Below are 17,239 nucleotides of genomic sequence, written 5' to 3'. Positions count from 1 at the left end.
TCAATGACTTGTTTGCCTCAGGCACTCAGGTATGACGCTTCCTTCTCAAGTGAGGGATAATTCATCTTGTACATTTTTTTAATTCTGAAATTCAACATCATCAGCAAATGGTTGAACACTTTTCTTCCACAAGGAAGTTGAAATGATGTCCTTGAATATGAGCAAGTTATTGTCTGTGCTGGTAGCAGCAACAAGTGATAGAGCTGCTGGTGTACTAGACCTCACAATAAAGTTAACATACTCCCTAGCGACACTCATAAAAATTATTCAGTAGGGTTATGATCTTTCCCCAGCTTATGTAGGATTTCATAATCATATTCTTGCAGTCGAAATCCCCACTTCACAATGCAAGTAGGAACATTTGCCTTTGGGATTCCAAGGATGCTGCGCAATGCGTGATTATCTGTGATGATGGTGAAATGTTTTCCATACAGAAACACATGAAAATGTTGGCAGGCTCACGCCACAGTCAGACTCTCCTTCTCTGTCTGAGTTTCAGACACAATACGATTGGCATAGGCCACAATGTTTCTCTGTGAATTCAGATGAACATTGTGTTGAGCAAGAATGGCTCCCAGACCCACAAGGCTCGCATCTTGTGTTATCTCAGGAGTCAAAGTAAGTTATTTCAGTTGAAAATTCATTTGTATGTTTCATTCTTTTGAAACTTTGATCACATTCTTGGGTCCATTGGAATGGAAAATTTCGCTTTGTCAAGTTTCCCAATGGGGCACTCACTATATTGAATTAAAATTCATAAAACCATTCATAAATAGGTGCAGCAGTGCAACATATTCATCACAGAAGATACTCTAAACCTGTGCAGTTCAGCACAGTCTGTAAGGAGACACCAAGAGCATAGATTCCAATGCATTGAGTCCCCGGAGGGTTAGCGCATACTGGTGGCAAATGCAAGGCCCAGGTCTATCAGTAGGAGACACATGTAGATGCTAAGGAATACTGTGATGATGACCATGCCTCCAGAGCATCCTTCCAGAAAGTGGGGCATGTCCTGCATGCTTGGGGCCAGCGATCTAGTTTGGATGGGTGCATTCTAGTTTTATACAGCCACCTTGTTACCAGTGCCAGAATACAGGCAAAAAGGAATCGGATAGTTCTTCTGTGCATAGATGCTGATGACGGCATCCCCCACTAGGGGTTCCAGGTAGGGCCCACCTTGGTAGACAAAGTTGTTGGCAGATGGCGGCTCTAGATACATTGGTTTGCAACAAAATATTTCATAACTGTTCTGGACTCGATACAGGTGCCATTCGAGTATGTAGGGTTTCCTTGTACCATGATGGAGGGTGTACTCTGGTTCATCAGACTTGGGTCAATGAGCTTGAGGACCCAGACCTCGCAGAAGACAGCAGCGGGTGACAGCCAGATCAGGGTCAATATCTAAGGCTTCTCGGAGTAAAGGGAGCCAGCGTAGTCCACGACAAGTAGTATGTTCAGCTGGCTGCTGCACAGAAGGGCTAAGAGAAGAGCCCCACAGAGGAAGCAGGCTTGGAGCACCACCCTACAGACCAGGCCTCCCGCCTTCCAGCAGAAAGAGAAACCAGTACCCATGACCGTAAACCGTGGTGTACTCACTGTAGCAAAGTCACAAATATACCTTGAGCAATAACTGGCCATGACTAAGAAGGATCGCAGCATGGTCTAGTGAGGGCAAGTAGATGACAATGCTAATACCTTATCCGGTTCATGAGTCATTCCCACCCTCTGAGAATATGTGCCCAAAGAACCTGAGTTTGCTCTCTTGAAACTCACACTTTGCTGCATTCAGAGTGAGACCTGTATCAGCAAATAACTGACACACTTGTGTAAGAGCTTTGTCATATTCCTTTGTGTTGTCCCAAATATCAAAATGTCATCACTGTAATTGAAACCATGTGTGAACAGGTTGAATTATTTGGCGTATAACATCTTGAAATATTTCTGCAGCCGAAGATATGCCAAAATGTAAGGGCTAATTAGGTTGCTGTTCAGAAGGCCTTCAACCTCTGGTCGGAAGCTTTCCGACCGACATCCCTTGTTTGACTTCTAACCTCGGTATGACAATTACGGCAGATGGAATTCAAACTGGCTGGTCAATCCAGCTGACTTCCAACGGTCTCAAGGAGCCCATTGGCCAGTTGCAAGGGCTGCATAATCCCATGAAGAAGGCGTTTCCGCCTTCGAGATTATGATGGCACTTTTCGAGAGCAAATCCATGTTGACCATTCTAACATGAATTTGCTGTCGGAAAGTGCCTCTCACCTGGCAATCAGGTTGGGGGCATCTATGGTGAGGTGCCTGCCACACAGTGCAAGGATTTACACAGGCTCCAATTTCTCTATGGGAGTGGTGCTTCTGCCGGTTTATGGCAGCAGCACGAGCTCCCATATTGAAATTGTGGTCTCAGGACCACCAACTGGAGGTCGGTCCCAAGACTGCAATGGCGTTGGGCGGACGTGAGTCTGGCTGACATTGTAATCATGCCCCTAGTCTTTTGTATCTGAACAAACCAACATGGGGGGCATGGTCTTGCCGAGCAGCAAGATGGCCACTATGTAAGTGAGCTCTGCAATCCGAGTCAGGAATCTTTCACTCAAATCGAATCCAGTGGTTCCCTGGCAGCATCAATGTTAACGGGACCCACACAGGCACCAGTGCTCCCAACCGAGCTATGGCTGGGATGAGCTGGGAAGGATTTTGAGGCACTCTAACATGCAAAACTGAGAGGAGGCTGCAGCCTACCAGGAGTGCGGCTCGTACCTGAGCTGCGTCCGTCTTGTAAGGTGGGTGACTCCGCTCGTCCTTGTCTGGGAGGAGCGGACTAACTGCTGCAACAGAGACAACTCTGCATTTTGGGCATCCTGCTACACCGCCTGAAACTCTTTGACCCGGGTAAGGAGCTTAGAATTTCAGCTGGGGGGGCGATACGAGACTGGCACCATGGACGCCTTACCCGATTGGCAGCATCACAAAGAAATCCATGCCTACCCTTGTTTGAGTAATTAAATCAACTGTTGTGTCCTCCCCTCCCCACCCTGCCATGGGTGGCGGAGGGGGTCATGGTCAGTTCTAAGCCCGGAGTGCAGGGAAGCAGGGTGGGGGAAAGTTGGGATGGATTGGTTTTTTTTTGTTTGTTGTTTTTTGCGTTCTCTCGACTATACAAAGCAAAAATGTAATGCTAATAGTAGTATCCTGTCTACTTATCAATGGGAGTACAGTGTAACAAAGAAGTCAAAGTCTTAAATTGGAAAGTTACGGATTGGGGGATAAGATTAAGAGAAGTGTTGTATTGCAATATATTAGAAGACTATCACCAGACATTGTACTACTCCAGGAACCCACCTCATAGGCAACACGTGCAAAGCAATGCACAGATGGGGTTACACGATGGTGGCGCACGCTGGCTTTACTTCCAGCTCCAGGGGTGTAGGCATTATGCAAAAAAAGTCATATCCTCTATCAATCACCTCAACATGTGTAGATGATCAAGGCAGTTACATTGGGATCACGGGCACTTGGGAGGGCCGAATTATCACTTTCCTGTCCATATACGCACCTCCAGGGATACAGGGTGTAACATTCACTGACCTCAGTGCTGTACTAATAACTTTGCCTGACGGGCACCTGGTGCTCGACAGCGACTTTAATACAATAATATCGGGCTCACTAGACTGACAACCCCTCGCACAACCCCCCACGCCACACACACTTTCTCCAGTTTTTTGGAAGCGATGGGGCTGGTAGATGGCTGGAGAGCATACAAACCGGACAAGATTCAACACACTTTCCATTCAGGAGCATACAAGCCTCGCCCGTCTTAATTACATCGTTGTCCCGGCTCCACAAATCACAGATATCCACGAGATCAGTCACCTGGCCAGTAGTATTTCCGATCATTCCCCCCATGGGTCCACATAGTCCTTGACCACACGCAAGTGGGACGCGTTTCCCCTACATATTCCTGGTACCTAAAGAACCCTAAAATACGGAAAGACTTAAGCAAATCTATTGACGATTATTTTCTTGAGAACGAACACTCCATTGAGTCCCCACAAATATTATGGGAAGCGTTCAAAACAGTGGTAAGGAGACAAGCCCTTTCCCTAGTTGCGGGTTAAAAAACGGATAGGGTGAAAGACATCTCCGACATAGAGCAGGAACTTTACCGTCTGGAACAGGACGTTAACTCCGACACCACACCTGAAGCCCTCCAATCACTCTGTCTGTGCCAGGACAAATATCGAGCATTGGTCACTGACCATGCCAAATTAATGGGACAAAAATGAAGATCTCGAAGCCTGGTTGAGGCGCAACAATATCCACATTGTGGGAGTGCCGGAGACTACTGATATCTCCAAAAAGGAGGTCTTTGTAAACACTCTGCTTAAGAACCTCTTCGTGGTAGAACTGTCACCGGTATTTATCATCGAAAGGGCCCACATATCGCTCTGCCCCTCACCTCCACCCGGGGCTCCTCCTCAGCCTATTGTGGCATGTCTGCTAAACTACAAAGACTGCAAAGCAATCCTCAAGCTGGCCAGAGACAAGGGAGAAATCCAACATAAGGGAGATAACCTATTATCCTATCCAGATTTCACCATGGCGGTGGAGGCTGCCCGGCTAGACATTTTCTCTGCCAAAATACTGTTGCAGCAGGTAGGCATACAGTATGCCCTATTATACCTGGCCAAGCTCAAGATCACGCAGGAAGGCAAGACACATTATTTTACAGATGCAAAACAAGCACTCAAATTTGACAAACAAAAGCTCAAACCAGCGCAGTCCCAGACACGCTCACCGCGCTCCTCAGCAGAGGCACAATTAAGTGATAATGACTAGTAGCCAGATATTCTTATGGTTTACTATAGTGAATAAACCCATACAGTGTTCTAAATTTAGGATGACTTATTTTCTGCTATGCTAGACCTCCTCTGATATATGGTGATGCACAAGAGAACTTGCATTGAGGTCCCTGTAATTATGCCTTTCTCCATGTGTATGTTTAATTACCATATTTGCTGCCACTTGGAAAACCTGACAGATGTCAGGACTCGGCCACCCAGCCTTAATGGTGAGTAGTCAGCTCGGATTCTCCTATGCCCTAAGGGATAATTCCCAGTTCAAAATGTTGAGGGGAAGGGAATCACAACCTAATTTTTGGGTTGGTGTGGGTGGTGGGTGGGTTGAGGGTTATCTCATCATTATTTGGGGTGAGGTGGGAGTGGTTTGGGAAATTTAATAGGTTGTAGGCCAGAATGTATGCATAGACGCTACTGTACAGGTCACTCTTAGGGAATGGAAACCGTCACAGCACATACACACAATACGCTGCAGCACTCCCAGAACACAATCATTTTTTCCATTGCAAAGTCAAATAGAATGCCCACGGTTAATCTCATTATGTAGAACGTACGTAGACTAAACAATGGCAGGAAGGTCTGACTAGTACATGCTTACCTGATTAGGCATAAGATCGACATTTGCCTTCAAGATACCCACTAGGTCAGGACTTCTCTACCCAGCCTGCTTACACATGGTTGGGGATGTACTACAGTTCGACCTACTCAATTATGCAAGATGGATATATGTCCTCATATGTAGGGGCCTTGCTTGGACAATGACTCAATGCATCTGTGATAAAGATGGTTGATACATTATATTAGCAGGCACATTACACAACCATCCAATAACTCTAGCTACTATTAATGGATCTAACATTGATGACCCTGAGTTCTTTATTAAAGTATGGCATTTAATTACACACATCAGTCCACGGACAGTGCTTTGGTGCAGTGATTTCAACCTCCCTATAGATGATATGCTTGAAAGAAGTGGCAACTCCAGACAACCCCACCCTTATGCGGCTACAGCCCTACATACAATTATCGCAGACAATCACCTCATTGATATAAGGAGGGACACACACCATGAGGCGAATGCACATGCCTGTCATTACAGCACAAAGCATGGTCCAGAATTGACTACTGGCTAACCACTAAAGATGTACAACAACGTCTTTTGTAGATTACTCACCTCCCTCACACCCTCTCAGACCATGCCCCATTACAATTAATCCTTCAACTCCCTCACACACTCCTCCATACATTCTCATGGCGGCTGCCACAGGGAGCCCTCCAAGATGCAGTTTTATGGAAAGAAATCTATGCACCTATCCTAGAATATTTCGAGCTGAACACTCAATCAGTCGACTCTCCCTCCATGCTGTGGGATGCTTTCAATACAGTTATATGCAGCACATGAATTGCTAAACAACATGATGGATTTAAACCAGCTCTCTTAACTGGGGGTGAATGTTTTGATTTGTTCTGCATTCTGTCCATCAATTCTGTGTCTTTTGCCGCCGGGTATGCCCAGACTTGTGACCCGGGCTCACTGTGCCACTGGATTCAAGCTATCCTCGCTGATGAGGGGTGAAACACAACAACCGGTCCTAGAATGTTTGTTTCCAGTCCAGGGAGGACCTGGCTTGGCAGTTCGGGCTGGACTGTTCCCATGATGCACAGGGTCAAGACTGATTTGCATTTGACCAGGTCTATACTGGGGTGGCATGGTGAGCAAAAGAAAGATATATTTAAACCAGATCTCTTGATTGGGGGGTTTGATTTGTTCTGCATTCCATTCATCAATTGTGTGTTGTTTGCTAGTTAAACAACACAGCATTCATAAATCCATCCACGGGATGCTCATAAGACTCCAGACTGTAATTTCAGCTCTGCAATCTGACTTCCTCCAATCAAAAGATCCAGACACGTTGGCCAGTATATGAGACAAGACTTCTGTATACCAGGAAGAAGCGCTTCGAGAAACTAATTTCTTAGGCAAAGAGTGTCACAGGTATAGAGAAGGGGATCACCCTGGCAAGACCCTAGCTCGTTTACAAAAAAAACAACATTCTTCGGCCTATATATCTGAACGCTTAGATAGGGTTAAAGCCAATCCACTCCCTCTGACATTTTATAGACCATGGCCGCATTCTTCGCAAAGCTTTACTCTGCTACCCCAATAGCAAGCCCCGCAGACCTTCAGGCATTTCTGGATGGTATTCAACTAGTCTTGCTGTCAGACGCCTACAGATATTTTTTTAACTCTCCCATCATGGTTGAAGACATACAACAGGCAATTGCAAGTCTTTCCCCTGATAATGCCCCTGGCCTTGACGGATTACCTGCTACCTTTTATGAGGAGTACTCCCAGCTCCCAAACTCTTGTACATGTACCAAGATGCTATGGAAAAAGGCTCCCTCTCCTCATCCCTGAGGGAGGATGTCATGGTCATACTTCTCAAACCCGACAAGCAGGCCAATCAGTGTGATTCATATTGCCCTCTGTCCCTAATAAATACTGATAGCAAAATGTTTGCCAGAGTACTTACAAACCAACTTCAACTGCTGCTACCTGTGAATATTTGGCCTAACCAGTCCAGCTTTGTCCCTGGTAGATCTACATCACATAACCTCAAAACTCTATGTGCAGTTATGCTTTATCTGCATCCGCAAATCTCAGCGGTGGCTGCGTTGCTTGATGCCACAAAAGCCTTTGACTTGATGGAATAGGAGTACCTTTTCCTTCTACTACAGAGACTAGGCCTCGGCTCCAGCTTTATCGCACAGATCCGGCTTCTCTACACACTACCCACTGCTCGTATGTGACTCAATGAACTAATTTCAGACCCTTTTCCAGTCATCAGGGGTACTAGACAAGGATGTCCACTTTCCCCCATACTCTTTGCTATTGCTATGGCAGCACAACTCTGACAACACCACGCAAACAGAAGGCTGGATTTTACATCTCGAGGTCTCTTCATAAACTTAAAAACTGATGATGTTAACCTTTATATGAAAGACCCCGAGAACAACATGGATCCCCAGATTCAAGGGGTAGTGAGATTTGGAGGCCACTCTGGTGTACAGGTGAATTGGGCCAAGTCAATGTTCTTTCCTTTGACAGAAGTGAGTACCCCTTTCTCTTTGGGCTTCCCACTACGGTGGGCTACCGGCCCAGTTAAATACCTAGGCATTCTGGTAAGCAGGAACATCGAAGAGTTATGGCATGCCAACTTTGGCAAGGCCATGAATTGGTTGGAGGATCGCATTCTGGTTTAGTCTAAACTACTTCTGTCAATCACCTACAATTGTATACGCTGTGCACTCATGCACACTTCCTACATTACTGGACTCACCCTACACCCTACACCCTTACAACCTCATGTTGCAATTGAGACAGATAGGACTTCCCTTTGACCACTTCCCTACAAATTACCTCCTCCAGAGATCAACACTTCACAATGCATGCACTAGGCATAGGCAGGCGTTGGGAGGCGTTAGGACATTATACAACTTTACGCCCCATCCATTCCGATGGCTAACCACCCCCTACTACCTCCTTTACAAGATAAAGGTGCAAATAATCTCACAAACAGAATAGGTATCCGCACCTTTGCAGACTTCTACCCAGATGATGAATTCCTTGTCCCCCCAACAACAATCAACACGACTACAATGGCACCACAGGACGGTCTACTCTACTCCCAGCTGTGCGCAGCTTGCCGCGTATTCCATGAAACCTTCCCAGCACATCCATGGATGCTCCAGGCATTAGAACATATATACATGACAACTTTGCAGCAAGATGATTGCCACATGCAGCAAACCGCACCAGCGATCACCCCAAAGGCACTTGAGGCCTTGCACGTGGGCCTAACATTCACCCTGACTGAAGCACAATGGTTGTTTTGCTGCGACCAACTTGAGATGTTATCCCGCAATTATCGATTATGCCTCATCCACAATCCTAAGTCCAAAGACTGGATCACGGATATTGCCTACTATCATGAACAACTCTCTGCCTACTGAGACTTGATGCCGCTGGGGACTCACCCCTGCTACATCTGGGAGCCTTTCATTTCCTACTTTTGTTGCAAAGACACCTCCTCCTCTGCTGTGGTTGATGACACCCCACTCCCATAACAAGACTCACCATAATCCACTCAATTTAAGCTGGAGCTACATTGGACTCCTGCTTAGTAAAAGCAGCCAGCATCCTCTCGCACGAGATGGTGCTGACCGAAAGATGCTTATCCATGGACCTGACACCATCCATCCTGGGGTTCCCTATAGAATCTCTTAATGAACCCCCTCTGGAGGAGCTTCCACCACCCCCTACAACTACATCAGTCTTGGCACAAATCCATATCAGATCCTACCCCCCCAAATCTCAATAAGGAAATCACACCAACAAGGAGGAATGATCTTTCACCCCTAAGTGTTTCTTCAAGGGACCCCTCGCTAAATCCACCAGCTAAACGCACTAGAGCAGGAGGTGCTGTTACCAAAGTTAAAACCAAACACCCCAAAACCACTCGTGCACCTAAAGCGGATATTGCCTACTATCATGAACAACTCTCTGCCTACTGAGACTTGATGCCGCTGGGGACTCACCCCTGCTACATCTGGGAGCCTTTCATTTCCTACTTTTGTTGCAAAGACACCTCCTCCTCTGCTGTGGTTGATGACACCCCACTCCCATAACAAGACTCACCATAATCCACTCAATTTAAGCTGGAGCTACATTGGACTCCTGCTTAGTAAAAGCAGCCAGCATCCTCTCGCACAAGATGGTGCTGACCGAAAGATGCTTATCCATGGACCTGACACCATCCATCCTGGGGTTCCCTATAGAATCTCTTAATGAACCCCCTCTGGAGGAGCTTCCACCCCCCCCTACAACTACATCAGTCTTGGCACAAATCCATATCAGATCCTACCCCCCCAAATCTCAATAAGGAAATCACACCAACAAGGAGGAATGATCTTTCACCCCTAAGTGTTTCTTCAAGGGACCCCTCGCTAAATCCACCAGCTAAACGCACTAGAGCAGGAGGTGCTGTTACCAAAGTTAAAACCAAACACCCCAAAACCACTCGTGCACCTAAAGCTAAAGGACCTCATCCACGGGTGTCTCCAACTAACCTCAGGACATGGGTATCTTCGAAGCCTCCTAACATTGCACAGAGACAATTGGACCCAAATGACTTTCTCTGGTCAGAAGTAACTATAAGATTGAACAACACAATGCTATCTATTTTAGCCAAACTGACCCAAATCGAACAGCGCCTGGCTGAGTTAGAGTCCCGAAACCGTTCACTACTTGCCCAGGCGTTCTTGACAATCTCTAACTAGAGGCCCAACACAGTCAAAAGAAGCAGGGCGGGGGGGACTGTTCTTCCAATAATCCCCTGCACGATGTCCACGCTTCCGGATGATACCTCTGGTGTTGCAGCAAATCTCCTAAATGCAAACATAAACTTAAATTTGCCAGTGGGCGCCCAGAACTGCCAAGGGATGAGCGAAGGGAAAATAGTGTGCTACCCAACTTCAGCCAATAGGGAAGAAAGAGGGGTCAACAGCCCAGCAGGAGCATCTGGGAACCTTTTGAGTGAACTATATTATAAGTAACAAACATTTCCCCTTCCACCTGCTGCTGCCACACTGGTTCTGGTTTTGGCTAATGTTCCCCCCTACGAGAGGATCAGAGCGAATCCACAGGACAATTAATGGATAAATGTCTCCATTGGTTATTAAATAATGTGTTTGTTACAGAGAGGGGGAAGCAACAGCTGACCAATCAAAATATTATGGCCAGGAGAACTGAATGGGTGGGCGGTTTAAGTAAATCTTTTTCTGGTGATTGTGTAGTTGTGAATTTTAATAATGCTTACACGGGGCTTATGCTCTTAAATAATGTTCATAGTTTCTCCCCAAAGAAGTCCCAGATAACATTTCTACCGCTGGAATACTTTTACAATGGTCACGGTGTACTACCGAGAAGAGACTACAGGCCCAGAATAGCGCTACCACTTCCTAGTGTGAGAGGAAATGTGCGTCCTATTATTAATGGTGGATTCAGATCACGCAATAGATTTGACGCCCTTTCGAATCTAGAAGGTTGGCCCCGTACATAGTCATTTCCAGATTTTCCAGTTTGATAGTACAAAGCAAGACACTTGGTTAATTATCAACTATTATAATAATGATTTTGGGAGGAATATGAAAGATGTGCCCACCGCCTTAGAGATAGAAATTGAGAAACCTATCACTGCTAAAAGCAGTGCTATTATTAATCTCCTATGGGCAGGGGATTTTAACATTAATTTTTGTAAGTTTAATGGGCCAAGGGTATGTGGAGTAATAGATACCTATATTAATCCCTTCCCACACTTCATACATAGTGAGTACGGCAAAACCCTTAATAAACTTCTTTATAAATGGAACTTGGGCATATTAAACCATGCGAAAGAGGGCCGGCAGGGGATTACTTTTAGAAGGGGCCTCCAAGAGTCTACCATTGATTTTATCCTAGCCTCAACACATCTAAAGGGAGAAGTGCCCACACAGGAACGCGTCTTTCTTGTTATAGTGACCATGCCATTTTATGCATCCACTGGGGAGCGACCTATGACCCTGTTTGCAGGCAGCTCGCTCCCCACGCTGCTGCACGGCTCTGCCTGCATTGTTTTTGCCTAATCTTGCATTTTTCCCCTGTGCCTAACTTGCTTTCTTGCACAGACTTGTTTTTATTCCCCTGTGCCTGTACTTGCTTTCTTGCCCATACTTGTTTTTATTCCCCTGTGCCTGCACTTGCTTTCTTGCCCAGACTTGTTTTTATTCCCCTGTGCCTGTACTTGCTTTCTTGCCCAGACTTGTTTTTATTCCCCTGTGCCTAACTTGCTTTCTTGCCCAGACTTGTTTTTATTCCTCTGTGCCTGTACTTATTTTCTTGCCTAAACTTGTTTTTCCTTCCTGTGCCAAGTTCTCCTGCGGCCCGGCCCGTTTTTCCCGCCGCTGCGTCCCTGCGGCCCCGCCCACCTGCAATCTCATTCGCTGCCCTGCTCCCGCCTCCCAGCTGCTCCTCCCTCCCACATCCCCTCATATGGAAGCCGCTGGCGCACCTAAGGCAAGCCCATCTGTGCCCGTCCGTGCCTGGACCGCGACCAGCGCCAGGACCCCTGGACACCACGAACGCCACGACGCCCGACACCGCTACGATGCCAGAACCCTCCACGCACTCAACACTGGATGATCACACACCTGCTTCCTGGTCGCCCCAAAGCGCACCCACAGAGCTTTCACCTGCCGGAACTGCAGCTTCACAAGCATCCGCCCCACCATGCTGCCGACCAGGAAAGAACCCAACCACCTCAGATGCATCCTTCTCAACACCCGCTCCGCCAGAATACATGCCATTGAACTCTGGGACCTACTCGACTCAACCTCCCCAGACGTCGCCTTCCTGATGGAGACCTGGCTGAACTCCACCTCGACACCCGACATAGCCATAGCCGTCCCGGAAGGCTACAAGATCACCCGCAAGGACTGCACCAACAGAGCGGGAGGAGGAATCGCCATCATCCACAGGAACACCCTCAGAGTCTTGACCAACACTGACGACACCCTCAGCACCGCCAAACACCTGCACTTCCAGATCCACACCGACCCCAACACCACCCTCAGAAGAACCCTCATCTACAGACCGCCCGGACCCCGACCACAGTTCAGCGACTCCATCGCCAACTTCGTCAGCATACACTCCCTCGCCTCCACGGACTACATCCTCCTCGGGGACCTGAACTTCCACCTCGAGAACAATGACAACACCAACTCCACCACCCTGATCGACAACCTAGCCAACCTCGGACTCAGACAACTCGTCACAACACCCACCCACTCTGCGGGTCACACGCTTGACCCCATCTTCTCCGCAAGCCCCCACGTCTCCTTCAACCATACCACCGAAGTCCACTGGACCGACCACCGCTGCATCGACTTCACCTTCAAGAAACCCACCACGCACCACCACACCCAACAGATGCCTCATCGCTGCTGGAGCAAAGTCACCGAAGACCAGCTAACCACCACCCTCGCTCAGAGCCCAACCACCGACCATACCAACCTCGACACCGCCGCCCGCAACCTCGGACAGTGGATCAACGACTGCACCAACACCCTCGCCCCGATCAAGAAACCCTCCAACAATCATACCAACAAGAAAGCTAGCTGGTTCACTGAAGACCTCCGGGCCTCCAAGCAAACCTGCCGAAAGCTGGAGAAGATCTGGCTCCATGAATGAGTACCGGACTGCCACGCTGCCCACAAGAATGCCACCCGCAGACACCATCACCTCATCAGATCCGCCAAAAGGTCCTCCTTTAAAGACCGCCTAGACAACAACGCGCACAACAGCAAAGAGCTCTTCAACACCGTGAAGGAACTCTCTAACCCCAGCTCCAACACCAACGACGTCCCACCCTTGCAAGACCTGTGCGACTCGCTGGCCACCTTCTTCCACCGCAAGATCACAGACATCCACGACAGTTTCAACGCCACGACCGCCCCGACAACAACCACTGAGACCTCCGCCCCCTCGACCACCATCCGCACCAACCACCTGCTCTACTGGACCAACATCAACGACGATGACACCATCAAGATCATGAACACCATCCACTCCGGATCTCTGTCAGATCCATGCCCACACCACATCTTCAACAAAGCCAGCACATCCATCGCACCCCATCTCCGGAACGTCATCAACACACTCCTTCAAGACAGCAACCTTCCTGGAGAGCTGGAAGCACGCCGAGATCAACGCCTTACTGAAGAAACCCAAGGCGGACCCCAAGGACCTCAAGAACTTCCGGCCCATCTCCCTGCTCCAGTTCCTGGCAAAGATCATCGAGAAGACCGTCAACCAACAACTGACCCGCTACCTTGAGGAGGACAACATCCTGGACCCTTCCCAGTCCGGGTTCCGCAGCAACCACACCACCGAGACTGCCCTCATCGAAGCCACCGATGACATTAAGTCCCTGCTGGACAACGGAGAAAGGGCGGCCCTCATCCTCCTTGACATGTCAGCCACCTTTGACACGGTCTGTCACCACACACTACGAACATGCCTCCACACGCTGGGATCCAAGAGAAGGCCCTGGAAAGGACCACCTCCTTCCTCTCCGGCAGAACACAGAGCGTCCGCCTTCCCCCCTTCCACTCCGAAGCCACCAAGATCATCTGCGGCGTACCCCAGGGCTCATCCCTCAGCCCAACTCTGTTTAACATCTACATGGCACCGCTCGCCCACGTCACCCGTCGGCACGACCTCAACATCCTCTCCTACACCGATGACACCCAGCTGATACTCTCCCTCACCAAGGACCCCCACACTGCGAAAACCAACCTTCACAAAGGAATGAAGGCCATTGCTGAATGGATGAGGAACAGCCGACTGAAGCTGAACTCGGACAAGACGGAGGTCCTCATCCTCGGATCCAACCCTTCGGCCTGGGACGACTCCTGGTGGCCGACCACACTGGGAACTGCTCCAACACCCACCGACCATGCACGCAACCTAGGGGTCATCCTCGACTCCACCCTCTCCATGACTAAACAGGTCAACGCCGTCTCCTCCTCCTGCTTCAACACCCTCCGCATGCTCCGTAAGATCTACAAGTGGATCACCACTGAAACGAGAAGAACAGTCACCCAGGCCCTTGTCAGCAGCAGGTTGGACTATGGAAACGCCCTCTACGCAGGAGCCTCGGCCAAACTCCTGACACAGCTCCAACGCATCCAGAACGCCTCCGCACGCCTGATCCTCGACATCCCTCGCTGCAGCCACATCACACCCCACCTGAGAGACCTGCACTGGCTCCCGGTCAACAAGAGGATAACCTTCAAGCTCCTCACCCATGCACACAAGGCACTCCACAACACCGGACCAACGTACCTCAACAGACGACTCAGCTTCTACACCCCAACCCGCCAGCTCCGCTCCGCCGACCTTGCCCTCGCTACAGTCCCCCGCTTCCGAAGAGCAACCTCAGGCGGCAGATCGTTCTCCCAGCTCGCCGCCAAGACCAGGAACACCCTCCCCATCCACCTACGGCAGACCCAAGACCTGCTGACCTTCAGAAAACTCCTCAAGACCTGGCTTTTCGAGCAGTAGCAGCATTCCCAACCCAAGCGCCTTGAGACCCTCACGGGTGAGTAGTGCGCTTTACAAATGATATGATTGATTGATCCACTTAAGTATTTTATCCAAAGCTCAAGATCACAAGAAGACAGTAGAGGGCATGGCCCTGTCCAGGAAAAATGGTTATCAGCTGAAATGGTCACAAGTTAAAAAGTTAAACTTAGCCCCTGAAATACTAACCCAAGTTAAGGTAGAAATATTATTATTTATGGGAGTGAATTCATCCCATACCTTCTTGGTTGGTCAGTTCTGTGCCCTCTTGGCGAAAATAAAGGTTGCACTCACACGTTTTAAGTCTCTAAATGCCCCTATAAATTGGGGGTAGTTTGACGCAGCCTGTTCTGCAACATAAAAATCCCTTGCAAACGCACTAAACATTTACCCCAGAGATCTCATTAAGATCTCCATGTTACATAAAGAATATACTTTAGCCAGGAGGGATAGAGACAAGGAGCTTAGGGCGCAGGCTAGGGAGGAGCTTTAGCAGGCAGCTATCTCAGGCAGCAGTGGTGATTTCTGGTGAATAGTGAATGCCCCTCACTTTAAAGACCTTAGTGATCCAACATTGGATGTACATGTGGACGAAGAGGCATGGGTCAGTCCTTTTGGGAAAATATTTGGGTTAGTAAGCACCTTAGAGCCCTCAAACTCAAGCCCAGAACTATCAACTCAGATTGGGCTAAATTTTTCAATAGGGGAAAGTTAGAAAGGCATTGGAGGCCTGTGTCCCCGGTACAGCGCCGGGGCCTGATAGTGTTCCAATTGACCTTTTCCACGACAATTACGACATGTGGGTCCCACTGCTAACAAACATCTTTATAAAAATCCAGTTAGTGGGTCACCCTTTGTCCTGGAACCAGAGTATAATAGTCCCTATCTATAAAAACGGGAAGAGGGGATCCCCAGCAAACTATTGCCCCATTTCCCTTCCTAATACTACCGACAAACTAATGGGATGGGTCCTTCTAGCAAGACTAGAAGATTGGGCTGAAACACATATCTTTATGAAAGCACAATATGGATTTCGTAGGGGAATGGGGATGGCTGACCAGTGTTCAAACCTATCCTTATCTATAGGGAAATATACCAAGGCAATAGGTGGGAAGATCTATATGGCCTTTATGGATTTGACCGCAGCCTTTGATTGTGCTTCACATCAGAGGCTGTGGTCTATGATGAAGGAGATGGGTATAGATAATTGGTTTTTTCCATCAGCTGTATGCCAACGCCACCGCCTGTGTCCGGTATGGTAGGAAGGGGGAGTGTACACATCCTTTCAAAATAAAAAAAGGAGTGAGGTAGGCATGTGTTCTCACCCCTTTTCTTTTCTTCATCTATACAAATGGGATTGAGTCCACCCTGACCGCCTTGCCTGCAGATGTGCCCAAATTTAATTGCACCCCCCTTCCTATCCTCGCATACGCTGACAATGCGGTACTGATGGCTATGACAAGGATAGCCATTCAACATCTAATTTCGGCCTATTCCACCTTTATGACCACCCTTGACCTAAAAGTAAATGAATCAAAATCCTTCAGAATTGTTGCAGGCGCCCCTAGAGGAGAGAAACATCCCCACTTCCAGCTGGCACGAAAGAAAATCGAGGTGGTAGACTCCTTTTAATATCTAGAAGTCCTTTTCAATAAGAACCACTCATGGTCTAATTTGGTGACTGCTAGAGTCCAAGGCATGGAAAGGAGTATTAATGCTATTAAAATATTTGCTAAAAAGCTTGCAGTAGTCCCCTGGACACAATCAAAAATATTTACACTGCAAAAACCAAGTCTGCAGCAACATATGGGGCAGGAGTTTGGGGGATGGTTTATCCCAAACCATTACAGCAAGTAGAAGACAGCTTTTTTTAAAATCGAGTGTCCTTACCCCAATCAGCTCCAAACTATATAGTGCATCTTGAACTGGGGCTCCCTTACCTGACTGACAGTATAAAATTGGCACCAGTTCTGCTGTGGTTGTCAATATGGCAGAGACAGTCATCAAAAAGGAGGGAAGAGGAATTAAAGTCCATTTAGTTCCCCTGAATCGATACTGTGGCAATCAAAAAAGGGAAAGGACACTGGTATCCAGTATAACCATTGGTTATGTTTGACAACCCTCATAGACGCTTAGATTATTACGATGCGGTGTATCTTTTTATCCGCCCCTTATCTAGCGTCATGGCATAGTCATTGGG

At 48.1% G+C, this 17,239-nt stretch overlaps 1 pseudogene; it reads right to left on the bottom strand.

Moving 5' to 3' along the window:
* Positions 1–889: 889 nt before the first annotated feature.
* Positions 890–1,572, bottom strand: LOC144828026 (uncharacterized; annotated as a pseudogene).
* Between the last annotated feature and the right edge of the window lie 15,667 nt (positions 1,573–17,239).

This window comes from Lissotriton helveticus, chromosome 4_1, assembly GCF_964261635.1.
Source record: "Lissotriton helveticus chromosome 4_1, aLisHel1.1, whole genome shotgun sequence".
In the NCBI taxonomy this organism is placed as follows: domain Eukaryota; kingdom Metazoa; phylum Chordata; class Amphibia; order Caudata; family Salamandridae; genus Lissotriton; species Lissotriton helveticus.
The sequence above is the reverse complement of the archived record's forward strand: the minus strand, read 5'-3'. Positions and strand labels throughout refer to the sequence as shown.